The sequence below is a fragment of the Apteryx mantelli genome, chromosome Z, assembly GCF_036417845.1.
Source record: "Apteryx mantelli isolate bAptMan1 chromosome Z, bAptMan1.hap1, whole genome shotgun sequence".
Taxonomy (NCBI): domain Eukaryota; kingdom Metazoa; phylum Chordata; class Aves; order Apterygiformes; family Apterygidae; genus Apteryx; species Apteryx mantelli.
In genome coordinates this window covers 59443956-59457193 of record NC_090020.1, presented here as the reverse complement: position 1 = coordinate 59457193, position 13238 = coordinate 59443956, and the positions used below count along the sequence as shown (strand labels likewise).

The 13238-nt window shown below is 41.3% G+C and overlaps 1 long non-coding RNA gene across 1 annotated transcript in view; it reads left to right on the top strand.

Annotated features, from left to right (window-relative positions):
* Positions 1-9119, top strand: part of LOC136995348 (uncharacterized) — a 35037-nt gene extending 25918 nt beyond the window's left edge. Inside the window, exons 2-5 of the long non-coding RNA XR_010886929.1 lie at positions 2456-2575; positions 5181-5270; positions 6820-7123; positions 8524-9119. This is a non-coding gene — a long non-coding RNA (uncharacterized lncRNA). The remainder of the gene's footprint in view (positions 1-2455; positions 2576-5180; positions 5271-6819; positions 7124-8523) is intronic.
* The last annotated feature ends 4119 nt before the right edge of the window (positions 9120-13238 follow it).

The following is a 13238-nucleotide window of genomic DNA, read 5'->3' as shown; positions in this document are numbered from 1 at the left end:
TTGTTATGCCTCTTCCTTTAATAGCCTGCCGTTGGGCTGAGCTGTAATTGCTCCAGCCCTGCATGCCATCCAAAAAGCACACAAAGACTGTATCTCGTCCAGAGCTGGCTGATGTGGGGCTGACCAGTTTTATCCATGGCAAGCTCAGAGAAAGCAAGCAGCATGATGAAAGAAACCAGTGAACAGATCTTTCTTTCATGCTGCAAATTACATAAGAAGAAGTTTTAACAATTCACGTCTCCTTCAGCAAGAGAAGCATGAGCCCAGCTAGCAGAGTAAAGAAAATATGAAGAGGAGAGGTGAAGTTTAATGTGTCTGTACCAATTGTCATTTTAAGATATGGATATAGTGATAGAGCCTTACAGAAATAAGCAGCATGTTTAAGGAACAGTGGCAAATACATAGGTATTTGGGAGACTTCATGATGATTAGGTTTCTTACTGCAGGAAATAGTTTGATAGGTGTCTCTTCTTTAAGCTTAGACTGGACCGTTATATCTGCATAGGGCTAGTGAAGACAACTTTTGGATATGTCAGCTTTCACTAAATGTAACATGAATGTTTTATTTACTTCTAGTGACTTTGCGTGATACCTTCAGTGCAAATGGAAGTTCTCAGGCTAAACTATAACTGAGCACCAGTTTCTTTCAATCTTTCTTTTCCTTTGTGTCCAAGACTGTTTTTCCTAAAATCTGATATAGCATTGCTGTAGTGCCATATTTTACCCTGGAACTGGATGCATTTTCATGATGAAATTTATTTTATACATTGGAGTACTTCAGGCTCATTAGCCTAATGTATGCTAAAATATTACTAAAGTTCAATTTGGTTTGAATTTTGGATGCAAATTCCATTCAGTGCTTATTTCATGGGAACTGTTGGCCTTAACCCTCAGGGTTTAAATCCCCAGATGATAGGAAATGCCACATAACCTTTAACATTCAGGAAATTGAAACATACTGGGCCATTATGCTTTGCGGTTGCACACACAGAGGAAGGATCTACTCTTTTCTCATCCTTAATTTGGTTTCCCCGGATCCCCTGGGGAGCTCCCCAGGGGCCACTGCAAGCACATGTGAGAACGACAGTCTAGCTGTAGGTCTCCAAATTCACCTTGAATGCCTATTCTCAAAAGCAGGTGGAGGGACACTTTTCACAAGTGCTCTGCTCCCACTGAGAGCAATGGGGTGCTGGTGGGTGCCAGCAGCTCTTTTGAAAATCCTAATTGTGGGCACTGAATGCTCCAGCAAATCTGCTCCCCTCTCCTCCCTTGGAAGCTCTCACGATTTGAACTCTCTGGACACAATTACGGGTCAAAGTCTTTGTGGCCAGTTCTGACATTTCAGTTTAAATGACACTTTGCCTAGAGGCTTTAACATGTCCTTCTCTCAAGTTGAGCTGAGAGGACCTTTATTAGCTCGTAACTGTTGTTTTGTTAATCTAATGAATGGCTCTTTAGGAAACAACAGAGAAAATGCTTATTAATGGTGAAAGCTTCATCCATTATAAAGCACCCTGCCCGGAAGAGGTCAGCAAATGATGGCATGTAGAAGAAAATCCTACTTTAACCATGCCCACCAGTCTTAATTATTTACTGTATCTTACAGAGTTGTCACAAATTTTGTCTGATCCTTAGAGAAGGTAAAGGCCTGCTTCTCACAGGTCCCTAGTAAAAACCACTAAAACACAGAGACAGCAGAATGGTTATTGAAATGAAGGTTTTTATCAGCGAAATAACATTTGCTGCTGTGTTTGGCTAGAATACTGCACCTCAAAGATAAATTGCTCCAAGTGAAAAATGGGCAGAAAACTGGGTTTCATGCTACTGATGCTCTGAGAAGATGTCTTAATCATATTTTAAAAGATCTTAAATGTATTAATCTCATCTGAAAAAACTTTTTTGTTTTTGTAGTGTGAGCCATTAACTCAGGCACCACTTATAGTGGCATTAGCTGTTCTAACAGGAGCAAATAAAAGTAAAATTATCCCTTACCCCCAAACCCAGTGTATAATTTTGCACAAGAATATCTGATTTGATCATCGCCTGACATAATGACTCAGCTGCATTTCTTTCATATTTTGTTCTCTGCACCCTCAAGAGAAAGAGGAAGTAATGCACTTGCTGTGTAGAGACCTCTTTCAAATACAGCCTCACAACAATTAACGTTACCTCATTAGCTTTTGTGGTTCCTTGAAAGCAAAAAAATCCGGATTTTTTTCTTCTCTCCATCTGCCACTATTATTTAGCACAAACGGTTGGGGGAGAAGTTGCTTTAATTTGAACAAAATCTTCAGGGCAGAAACCCATGACTGAGAAAATGAACGTCCAGAGTATTCCGTTGCTCCCAGACTGATGAACTTGGAAGCTAAAATCCATTTAAACACTGTTAAAAAGACAAAGGACTATTTATTTCTCTTTCTTACTCTCTCTCTTTTTTTTTTTTTTTTTTTTACAGTGGCATAAGTAAAACGCTTGTGTAAAACCCCAGCAGAGTCAAGGCACAGCTTGTACCACAGATGGCTGGCAGGATGCATTGCATTCCTCCTACCCTTGAATCCTGAGCTGCAGGCCTTTGGTAGGTTGAAATGGAGACAGAGAGAGTCTGCAGGAGCCCCAGAAGAAAATCTGAGATTATGATCCTGTCTATATTTACATCATGGGTTATAGTGAATCGGGGACCTCTAAGTGTTCTGAACTGCATGGTCTGCCTGGCCAGGGCCTGGACTGAAATGGGAGGTGTAGCGGGTCCAGGCGCCAGCTGAAGGAGTGGCCAGGCATCAGGCAGTGCCTCCTGACCATTGCAGGACATGTAGGACATGTCTGCACTGCACTGGGAGGTGTGACTGCAGCACTCAGGGCCTTCCAGTTCCAGGGCTGCTCTATCCTGGCAGCACAAATGACATTTAACAGACACTGGCTGTGTCCTAGCCAGCCCTTCAAGGTAAGCTTTTGTGTGGGGCTTTTGCTCTCATGGGACTTCAGCACATTATATATCTACGAGGTTGCTGTAAATGAAACCACAAAGCACTATAATATATTTTTCCCTCCATCTCCACATTTCTTGAATTACACCGAATTCACTCCAAGTAAGGTATTGCAGCACCAGGAGTTAGGAAAACATTCAGCATATACATTCCTAAATATATTTATTATCAACACTCTCAGTGATCTCAGTGTAAGTCTCTACAACCTTGTCTGGAATTTTTCTCCAGAACATCAAGGAAAATGATACTACTGCTCCTCAAAGGAGACATCCCATTACCAGTGAAGTTTGTGCCTTTCAAACCTTTGTATTTACTGGGCACAGCAGTTTCGAGTAACTGTTGTATGTTCTGTGATCCTTCCTTCCAAGTAGACGAATACAGCAAACATCCCAGTAGTGGTAAATGACCCTCGTACAGTAAGGATCAATACTTTACTCTTAAGAGCCAGTTTCTAGTGGGGGGGGGGCCTCGGTGGTGTCACCAAAATTGGGATGAACAGCTGTCCTCCACTTAACTGCTCCGTACTCCTCAAAATTTGCCTGAGAACTCCACAACCACCTTTTTCCTCCAATAGAAGATTTCTAACCATCTTCAATCTTATTGAGGACCTGCTTCAGTAAAGTATATAAGCAACTACTTAATTTAAAGCAGATATGTATTACCATTGTTAGGGAGTTGGAGTAGAAGTCAGCCAAACAGGCCTAGTAAAAATACTTCTTTGAAGCTACAACAGAACAGTTATTTCAGAAGTGATTTAAGCAGTCTAGAAACTCATTGAACAGACAAAAAGGGAAAAGTATATCTATTTTTACCGCTTAAAAATATTTGCTGGAATTACAGCTAATTTCCAGAATTTCTTGAGTAAAGAAATGTATCTGTTGTCATTGTTTGGAGAAGATTAGACTCATATCTAGCAGAACAGTACCATGGTGACAGCTACTAAAGGAAATACTGTAAGAAACAGCTAGATAATTTTGAAGAAGTGGACAAAATTTAACCTTGCTGGAAGAAGGCATAACCATAGTGACTTAAATAAATTGCTGCTGTTTTTCAAGGCTGTAAGTTTGACCTAGTAAGTGTAAACGGTGTCAGAGTCTGAATGCCCTCTTGCCACTTGTCCTCCATGACTCGACTGGCTGTCTGAAAGGCAAGGATGGTGCTCTCTCACCCTTACAGGGTGTTGAGAAAAATCTCTAGGGTTGCTATAACCATACTGAACTCCTTCTGTGACATTGCTCTTTACACCATAACTATGGAAATTGCAACTGAAATGACTCCAGAGCCCTTCCAGGGTCTTTCCCAACTGCAGTTTTCTGGATGTAGACAGTATCTTTTAGTCATCTGTCCAATCACAACTTCTCACTTTTCTGATAAGTGGAGTGGGAGACTAGTTATCAGTTTGACAGAACTAGCACAGCTTGTGGATATCACGTTTGTTTTGTTTACCCAATTGAAAGATCAGGTGTGAGTAAAAAATTCTCAGAAACCTCAACAGCAGCATTGCACTGCATATGACGGAGGAAATGCAATTAGTATGTCTGTCTGGAAGCTAAGAGGATATCAGTGATTGCGATCAAAACCAGAATTCACATGGAGATCATTACAATTCAAACAGCTATTTGACCTGACTTTCAAAAGACCAGAATAAAGTAGCCTGATTGGATTCCCCAGGGAATCTGGTGTTCAGCTGGGAGAGGCTTTAGCTTTGTTAACTGTCTAAGCACTGGCAAGTGTTTAAACTGGAATAATAAGGTTTAAATTCCCAGGGTCAGCAGGCCAGTGCAGAGAGTGTATTTTTAAAAGAAAAGCATTCTTTATAAAGCAATCAATAAAAGTCAGACCCTAAGGTGGCATCTGTTCCATTTATTTCAAGAAAGGCAATGCAGAATATCAGCAAATTGCTTTTTTTCTTTGCTTGAGTTCATTTGAAAATGTATCTAATTGTAAAAGACTCCCCAGAGGACTGCCATTAGGTATAGAAGTCATATGTAATTCCCCAGGGTTCAACTTTGTGTAAGAAACCGTAAGGCATTTCACTGAAATTGAAAACCAAACCTGTTATATAAAGGTGACAGCTGTGCATTCTCACTTTCAGGTAGGTTGGTATTACCAAAGAAAACAAGCCATTGTACAGTGCTAATTGCTAAAAAGAACCACTAAACCTTATTTTATTTTCCTTTTTCTTTCATTTTTTAGTTATGTTAATCCAGTAAGTGAGCAGAGATTAAATATCACTGAAGATGCTATTTTGGGATGTCTCAGTCTGGCAAGAATCATGATTAAATGGTCGTTACATTCTCTTAATCAGCTACGTCTTTTCCTTCTGTTTGAAACATTAATCTCTACCTTGTTTCAGTATGAGTTACACTATAACTTTTATACAACAACCTTTGGTCTGATCATATAGATCTACTGTAAATCAATGGTAGTTTTAGGTAACCATGGAGCAAGCCTTGTCTTCTTACGTGTGCTGTAAATGCAACATAACTCCTATAAATCAAATAAACTACTTGACATCGGCAAGATTTTGGCTTTGTGCTCCTGCTCTCATTATTCCAGGCTTGCAAAGAATATTTCAGTCTCAAGAACCCAGCCAGCACTTAAAATAAACAAGTGTTAGGAATTCATTACAAATCTGTAATGGAAAATAAAAAGCAAAATAAATATACACTTTTCAGTTTAGAAAACATTGATTTAAATTTTCCAGCAGTGTCTGATACAGTGTGATTACTTATGTCAGTCATTTCAGGCTCTGATGCAGGTTTAGCTGCACTGCAGACTGTGCACATAAATGATCTACATGGATTTGCAATCTGACCTCTCCACCAGAGCTGCAATGCATTAATAGGTGAGGAGCAGGCGTGCAGGATCTAAGGGTCCTGTGCAAAATGAAAATCAAAGAACATTTTCAGAAGTACTCCATATGTTGCCCACAGGATCTGTTTTAAAAATAGACATAGCTACTTCTATCCTGTTGAACTCAGTGTAACAAGGTACCAGAGTATCTCTTCACAAGCTGCCTAGTTCTTGTGAGGGTATATGCAGTGTAAGAACACAATATAAGACAATGCATTTGAACTGGTAATAATTTAGGTTTTTACCTGAGTTTACAAGAACAGAATCAGATCCTTAATGGGGCACATGCACAACTGGAAAATGTTACAATGTTCAACCAAAATTTCTGTTCAATAATTTATGCTAATTATTCTGCAGTGAAAGTGCATCAAGATATGGAACAAACTATGCTTGAAAAAACAAATCTAAAAGACCTTCATTTTGAGTTATTCTCTAGATTATAACTAGAATTTAAAAAGTAAAAGGTTGTTTTTCAAAGCAGTCTTAAGCATGCTCCTCCAGCAAAAGTGCTGTTCAGTGCCTCAAGACAGTGCTCTTCCTTGTCTATCCTTTGAAGATAACTTCTACCAATCTTTGAAACAGGTCCACCTTGGGGATTATGATAGTTCAGATGTGTGTGAGCCTGCTTGGGAGCTGCAATATTTACCTGCTAGTCATAACAGTCTTGCAAAGAGCTGAAACTGAATACCCAAATAGTAGAAAGAATTTTGATTGCATTTTTTGGAGGTGAGATAAATTAAATCCAACATAAATAAGAGGCACAGGTTTTCCGTGGCTAACTCACTTTGTATACTTTGTATCGATAGTTAATTCTTTTGAAAATTGCATAGAGAGGGTTTGGCCTTGTTTAGCTATTTTTAAAGGCTCTCTCTAGGTTTAATTGACCAAAGTTGTCTCTCGATTAAGCTCTGTGTTCATAAGTATGTACAGAATTGCTTGCTGTCATAATACATAAAGTACTCGGTGTTTCTCATCCTAGGGGAAACAAACAGCTTATTCCTTTATGGCAACCTGAAGCCCAAGGCAGGAAAGCTGAATTTGCCTCCATGTACTGAATGTGCTTTGGCAACATCTTCCATGTATTCCAGAGGCAGGAGGACAGAGATGGTTCAGATTTAGTTGTCAGAGCAGAAGGCTTCTCTCCTTTTTGTCTTCTCAACCAAACAGTCATGAGGACGTAAAGTGGAAGGCGTTGGCTTAACATGAAGAGCTATGATTTTCTTTGTTATCTTCAAAGCAGGCAGCATCTCGTCACCTGCTGTCTGTTTTACCTGCCAATTAAGGTAAGACACCTTCACTTTGATGTTTAAGGTTGGCCAGCAGCATAGCTTTTTCCTGACACTGCTGCACAGTATGAAGAAACATTTAATTCAAAGCTATTCAGTGTTTATTAATAGAACAAAGGAAAACACACCCATGTCTCACTTCTCCGTGTATCTAAAGCGCACATTACCATGGCATTGCTGACCTGTAAATTGGCCTGTAAATAGTATCAGTCACCTGACTTTTGGGATGGGGAAACACCACTGAGACTATCTATCTATCCTATCTCCTGACACCAAATGTGAAGCTTGTCATTTCTAGCACCATGAAGAAGATGAGCTTTCTGAGTTTGTCTACATACTGACCCAGAGTGGAAGAGCCCCTAGTACAGTTTGTCCTTGTGTACTTTCCCTGTAGCATTGCAGCTGGAAGGTTATGATTGACTTTGCACTACAGATTATGCCATTCATTCCCTGTCAGCTGCTGGTTGCTCAGCAGTTTCCCAAACTGGGCAAATTAGACAGCCATACAGGGATTTAGGATGGCAAGTTAAAATGAAAATTTCCAGGTACACTGGTAATACAACTTAATAGTTGGAACCTTATTTATACTGGCTTCAGCAAAATAACTGTATCCAAATATGGAATCCTTTGATGAAGACCTAGTGTCTTCCCTCAAGACATGGCCCTACATAGAAATAGGAGCTTGCATAGGATCCGCACCACTCCCACAGGATTGAAAGATGACATTGCTAATGCAGTATTAAATGAGCTTCTGAACCATCTTTTAGATAGTACCATTTCCACTAACCACATCCTACAGTCAATGCAGAAAAGGCTGGGCTATGGTACAGATTTGGGTGTTTAGAGAATCCTAAGGGCCAGCAGTGTTCAAACCTTGGGGATACCAAAGATTCAGCTGTGGTCAGCCACTATGGATATAAATGCAAGGACAACATTTTTTCTGTGTTTGCCTGCTCCTGCACACAAAAGGCAAAAGTTAGTCAATCCTGACCCTAAGTGATTAGCTGGTTGTTGAGAAAAGTTAAGAACAAGGTAAATCTTTACATCCCAGTCTCACTGTAATTACAGCTTTTAAGACAGCAATTAGCCATCCTTTCCTGTGTCCCATCTGGGAAAAAGAAATACCATGTTACCTTCTGGAATGAAGCCTCCCTTACGTGTTTTAACCTCTCTAGGAAAGTTCATGCTGGGATATTTACAACCTTTGAGCCACTGCAATAACTTTTCCTTTGAAATCTTCAAATTAAGGGAAAGAGATTGATATTTCATGCCCTTCAGCTCTAAACAGAGGATTTAGAAAATGAGTTCCAGTAAAGTTGCCTTATAGAAAGAATTTTACAGCATTTGCTATTTTTGCTATATTCTGATTATCCTAATTTGATATGTTTGACTTGCAGTGGTCCATAGGGAGCCATACAAGGAGAAGGCACCCTAGCTGGACTCTTTGGCACTCTGAGGTACAGCGCAAGGATGTTTGCTGCTCCAAGTGATCTATAATCTTAGTGTTTCAGAAAATAGTATAAATCGTGCTTCTCAAAATAATGGTGGGAAATCAATACCTACTGTGTTCCACAGCACACAATATCTGTAAAGAAAGGTTACACTGGCTCTGTACTTGCTCCATTTGTACTCCCTGTTCTGTTTTTTTACAGTTCCCATTCTGAGGTTATGGACCCTCAGAGAATGTAGCATAGTTATTCATGAACCTTAACTCACCTTTTGCATTATACTATATATTAAGCTCTACCATTAAAAATATTGTCAGAATCTATCCTGTGTAACAAATAATGGTAGTAATCAAATATTTCATATGTGCACATAGCACCTCAGTTTCCAATGTGCTGTACAATGTAAGAATGAATGAATCTTTACAACACTCATGAGATAAGTACACTCTACAGTGGGCAAACATTGTCCTTTATTCAAATAACGAAGTAGAAACAAAGATTTTTCCATGCTGTAGAGTTAACAAAAATAGTTACCAAAACATGGACTTGAGGAAAGCCATATGTGGTCTGCAGCTGGTTCACAGAACTGTGGCTTTTGCAGTTTAGCGATAAAAAAGTTCAGTAACGTTGGAAGAATCTTGGTCCTTGGTCCAGAAAGTTTGGGAACCACTGATCTATATTAAATATCACAATACAGTAATTTGACACTGTCCTGAAATTTGTGTTACCTTGCATTGAAGAAAATTAATTGTGATGTTTGTGAAAAAGATCTGATTTTATTCAAAAAGAGTTTAGAGAAAAGACAACCAATGTTAAACTGCTGTAGCCAGTGCCACAAAGCAATAATGTGATTGGGTTTCTTCCCTCTGTTCTGTCACTGATTTGTGATGGCCTTTCCTGGGATCTCCTCAGGACGGGAAGCAGATCTCCCTCTAGGTATTTGCTGGGCCTTTTCTAATAATGTAGGCAAAGAATATATTTCCTAATAGTATAGGAAAAGAATAGATATTTCACGAAGTGAAAACTATGGCATTAGTGCCAGAAATTACTTCATTATTATCTCTACAGCCAATCATAGTAGATATCTTTAAAGTCCCATCTTTATCTGCATACCTGCAGAGCACTGTATGTTTTAATTTTAGGAAGAAATCAAGTTTACTGCAAATAGTTTGGATGACGAATTTGGCTTTTTAAATGTCATTCCATTTATAAAAGTGCCAGTGTTGCTTTTATTATCACTCATATTAGCTAGAAAGACTCTTAACAGTAGCAAAACCAAATAGCTGAGAGAGACCCTGGGAACCTCCCTGCCAGTGAACTGACTGACAAAGCAGGACTTTCTGCAACGTCCTTCTGGACATCCAGGTTGCACGTGGGAGGGTGAAAATGCTGGATGGGAATGTGCTGCCTCAGAGCCCCTTCAGGTTAGTCAAAAGAAACCCTTAAATCAGTTGTGCTAAAGGCAAAACTTCTCTCAGTAGCATATCAGGTCACTAGACTCATAGCCAGCAAATTTTCCAGATTTAAAACAGGTATTATAAAAATCCTGAATAATGAAAGCCGAATTCTGCAAATGAATGCAACACTTCCTCTAGGAGCCATAGAAGGTATTTGTCTGAATATAAGGATGGAGATGGGGTACAAAGGGATTGCCCACCTCCCTGGCAGCTAGTCATCCTTTCCCTTCCTAATTTTTTTGTTTTTAAAAATCACCTTTTGATCTCCTTTTGAGGGATCATCAAGTGCAGCGAAAGCCCTTTCAGTGGCCTAATATTTCAGGCTGGAGACAGTAGGAGTAAATCAATACCTTGTGCTTGAATCATTTACACAGTGCCAGGCTTCAAGGAAATGTGCCAAAGTGACAGCCAGCCCAGCAATCCCTCCTTGTGGCAAAACCTGGAAATGGAAAAATTGGGGAAGGCAGGTAGGTGCCAATGCCGTGGGGTGCCGTGCAGCCCAGGGGCCCGGCTGCCAGCCGCCCACAGCCCGGCGGGTGCCCCGCACGCGCGGCCGCCAGCCCCAGCACCGCACCGTACACGGCGGTGCCCTGTGCCTGCCCCAGGTGTGTTGGTGAGGCTTGGTTACGGCCTGGGGATCAGCACGACGATTTTGTTCCTCAGTGAGAAAATACAAGGACCTTGACAGTATACTTTGGAAAAAAAAAAACTGCTTTTAGCATGTATCACGCTACTGGACTGAAATAAAGAGCACTGGTATTAATTCCAGAGAGAGCACAGTGGAAGCAGATAATTACGTGTAAAGGACAGTCTTTGCCCCCAGCAAAGCCTAGGGAAAAGAACGGGTATTAAAACAGCTCTTTATAGCCACGTGACTCTCAAAACAGGCTGTTTTGGCCTGAGCCCTGGAGAGTCCTAGAACGATCTCGAAGCTGCTCTACTGCCTATCAGCTGCCAGTGTTGAGGGAAAAGCTGTTTGTGGCGAGGCAGAGACTGGAGCACATGGTGTTGCTAACAGCTTTCCTGGTTGCATGATATCTGCGAGCTTCCTCAGAGGGCCATTGCGGCCCCGACGGGAGGGCGGACGGGACGTGGAGGACGCCGTTGTGTCTTGTTTACATTGGCCCCGGCCATCTCATGATGGAGAGGTACTTAGCATCTCGTTTGCTTGAGTTTCTGGGGAGAAGAAATGAGAAAAAAATATGGACAAAGGTCTCCCCAAATCTCCCAGCTGTCAAACCTGAAATCACAGCTAAGGAAAGGGGCAAGAACAATCTGGCACTGGGAACTCCTAAAGCAGAATTTTAAAATGTCCTGAAAACATGCTGGCGTGGCCTGCCGTGTCCCTGCCTCCTACACGAGGTGAAACGGAGGGTGTGTGACACCTGCCAAGAGGTGTCCATCCTAGAACAGGGTGCGGGGGATTCAAGATTAGCTAGTCAGAAACGGATGGGAAGGTTTTTGACTGTCCTTGACCAGCTGGTTTTTAAAGCGGCTGTTCAGACAGCGCCGTGCTGACCTCTGCGTGCTGGGTCCCAGGCTTCGCTGCTGTGCCTTGGATCCTCACCCGCGTGTTCTGGTGCGACACATTTTCTCCCCCTCCTCTGACAATCCATGTATGAATAAAATATGAAAAGATGCTGCTCATTTTCACATTCAATGTCTTTGCTTTAACTAGATATTTTGGCACATGTCCAGCATTTGGTCAGGGTTGTCGGGCTGTCTGAAAGAACAACCCAGAAGGAAGGATATGGGAACCATAGAGCAATGATACTTTGCATTTCTAGAGCCCTTCGTGTCAATGGCTGTCAGCGTGTGGCTGCGCGCTGCCGCGTACCCCCTGTCCTGCCAGCCAGCACTATGCTCTTGTCAATACTCTGCAGGCACCTGCCCTCGGCTCTTGTGCGTGTGGCTGCACTGAACACCACCACTCCCTTCCCTGGGTATCGCTGGAGTCACACGTAATTATGCAAAGCAAACGTGCCAGCTCCTACAGCAGCAATCTTTGAAAAATGAAATCCCTGCATTTGCCTCTTAGCAGGAGGAAGATCACAACTCTTTGGCGTTTGATTCTCATCTCACTCTTGTTCCCTGCTAATGGAATTGCCTTGACTTCAAAGGAGACATCATTTACACCGGAGTGAGATCTTCATACAGCCCTGTGAGTGTAAACTGCTCTCAGATGATCACACATGTTCTCTAATTGTCCAGCAGAGCAGTAATCACTCTGGGGCTCAATTCTTCCACTCCTGCCATAGCTGAGATCTCACTTAAGTCTTATTAACAACACTGAGTAAATGTGAATCCTTCATTTACCAGCGTCTGACATCGCATCAGCAGCAGTGGGATTAATCAGCAGGGGCCAATCACAGCAAAAAGTACCGTGATGTCAGATGTCAAACCTGACCTCAATGCCATGAGCTCAATGCTCATTTTGGGTGGTGGGGTGAGGGTACTAACAAATGACACAGTCTTAGCTGCAGTTGTAATGCAGCCGTAGTAGCTGCAGTTTCCAGTTCAGGAACTATGGATCTATATAGGCATTATCATGTGCTTGTGGGGGGGGGGGGGGAAAGGAGGCATGAATTAATAATGGTATCAAAGAAATAAAAAACATGCACAATTTCCTTTCCAGTTACATTGTTTGTGATGCTGACAGACACTGTTCTGCTGAAAGAGTCAAAATTTTCCAAGGGTTTATCCTTAAAGAGAAATCTTTTATCACTGTATCTCAGACCTAAGAATGAAGACAGAGCCATTAAGGAAATACAGGGAAAGCTGGTTTGCTGTTGGCTTGTGGAAACACAGATATTGTGTTTCCTACAGTGAGAACAGGCACATGTCAAATTTTACAGAACCCATAATACCATTTCTTGAGAGGAAGGAAGACCTAAAATATCAAGTCAAATTTTTAACTGATAAATTGTTCTACAAGTGTGTGAATGCCTGCATCTAAATATTTGTTCTTAAGGAAGCCCCTCTAGCTATACTGCAATAGAAGCTGATTAAAGGAAATGCTGGAATATCAGTTTGAGACAACAGTCAAGATCTGTCCTGATAACTGCAAATTTCCACAATGAAATTCACACCGATACAACACATGTCAAAAGCAGCGTGTTGCCAACACAGCAAACTACAGGAAAAGGACAATAAAGGATATCAGACACTGATCGCAAGGCTTCACACTGCAAGCGCCACCAGATGAGC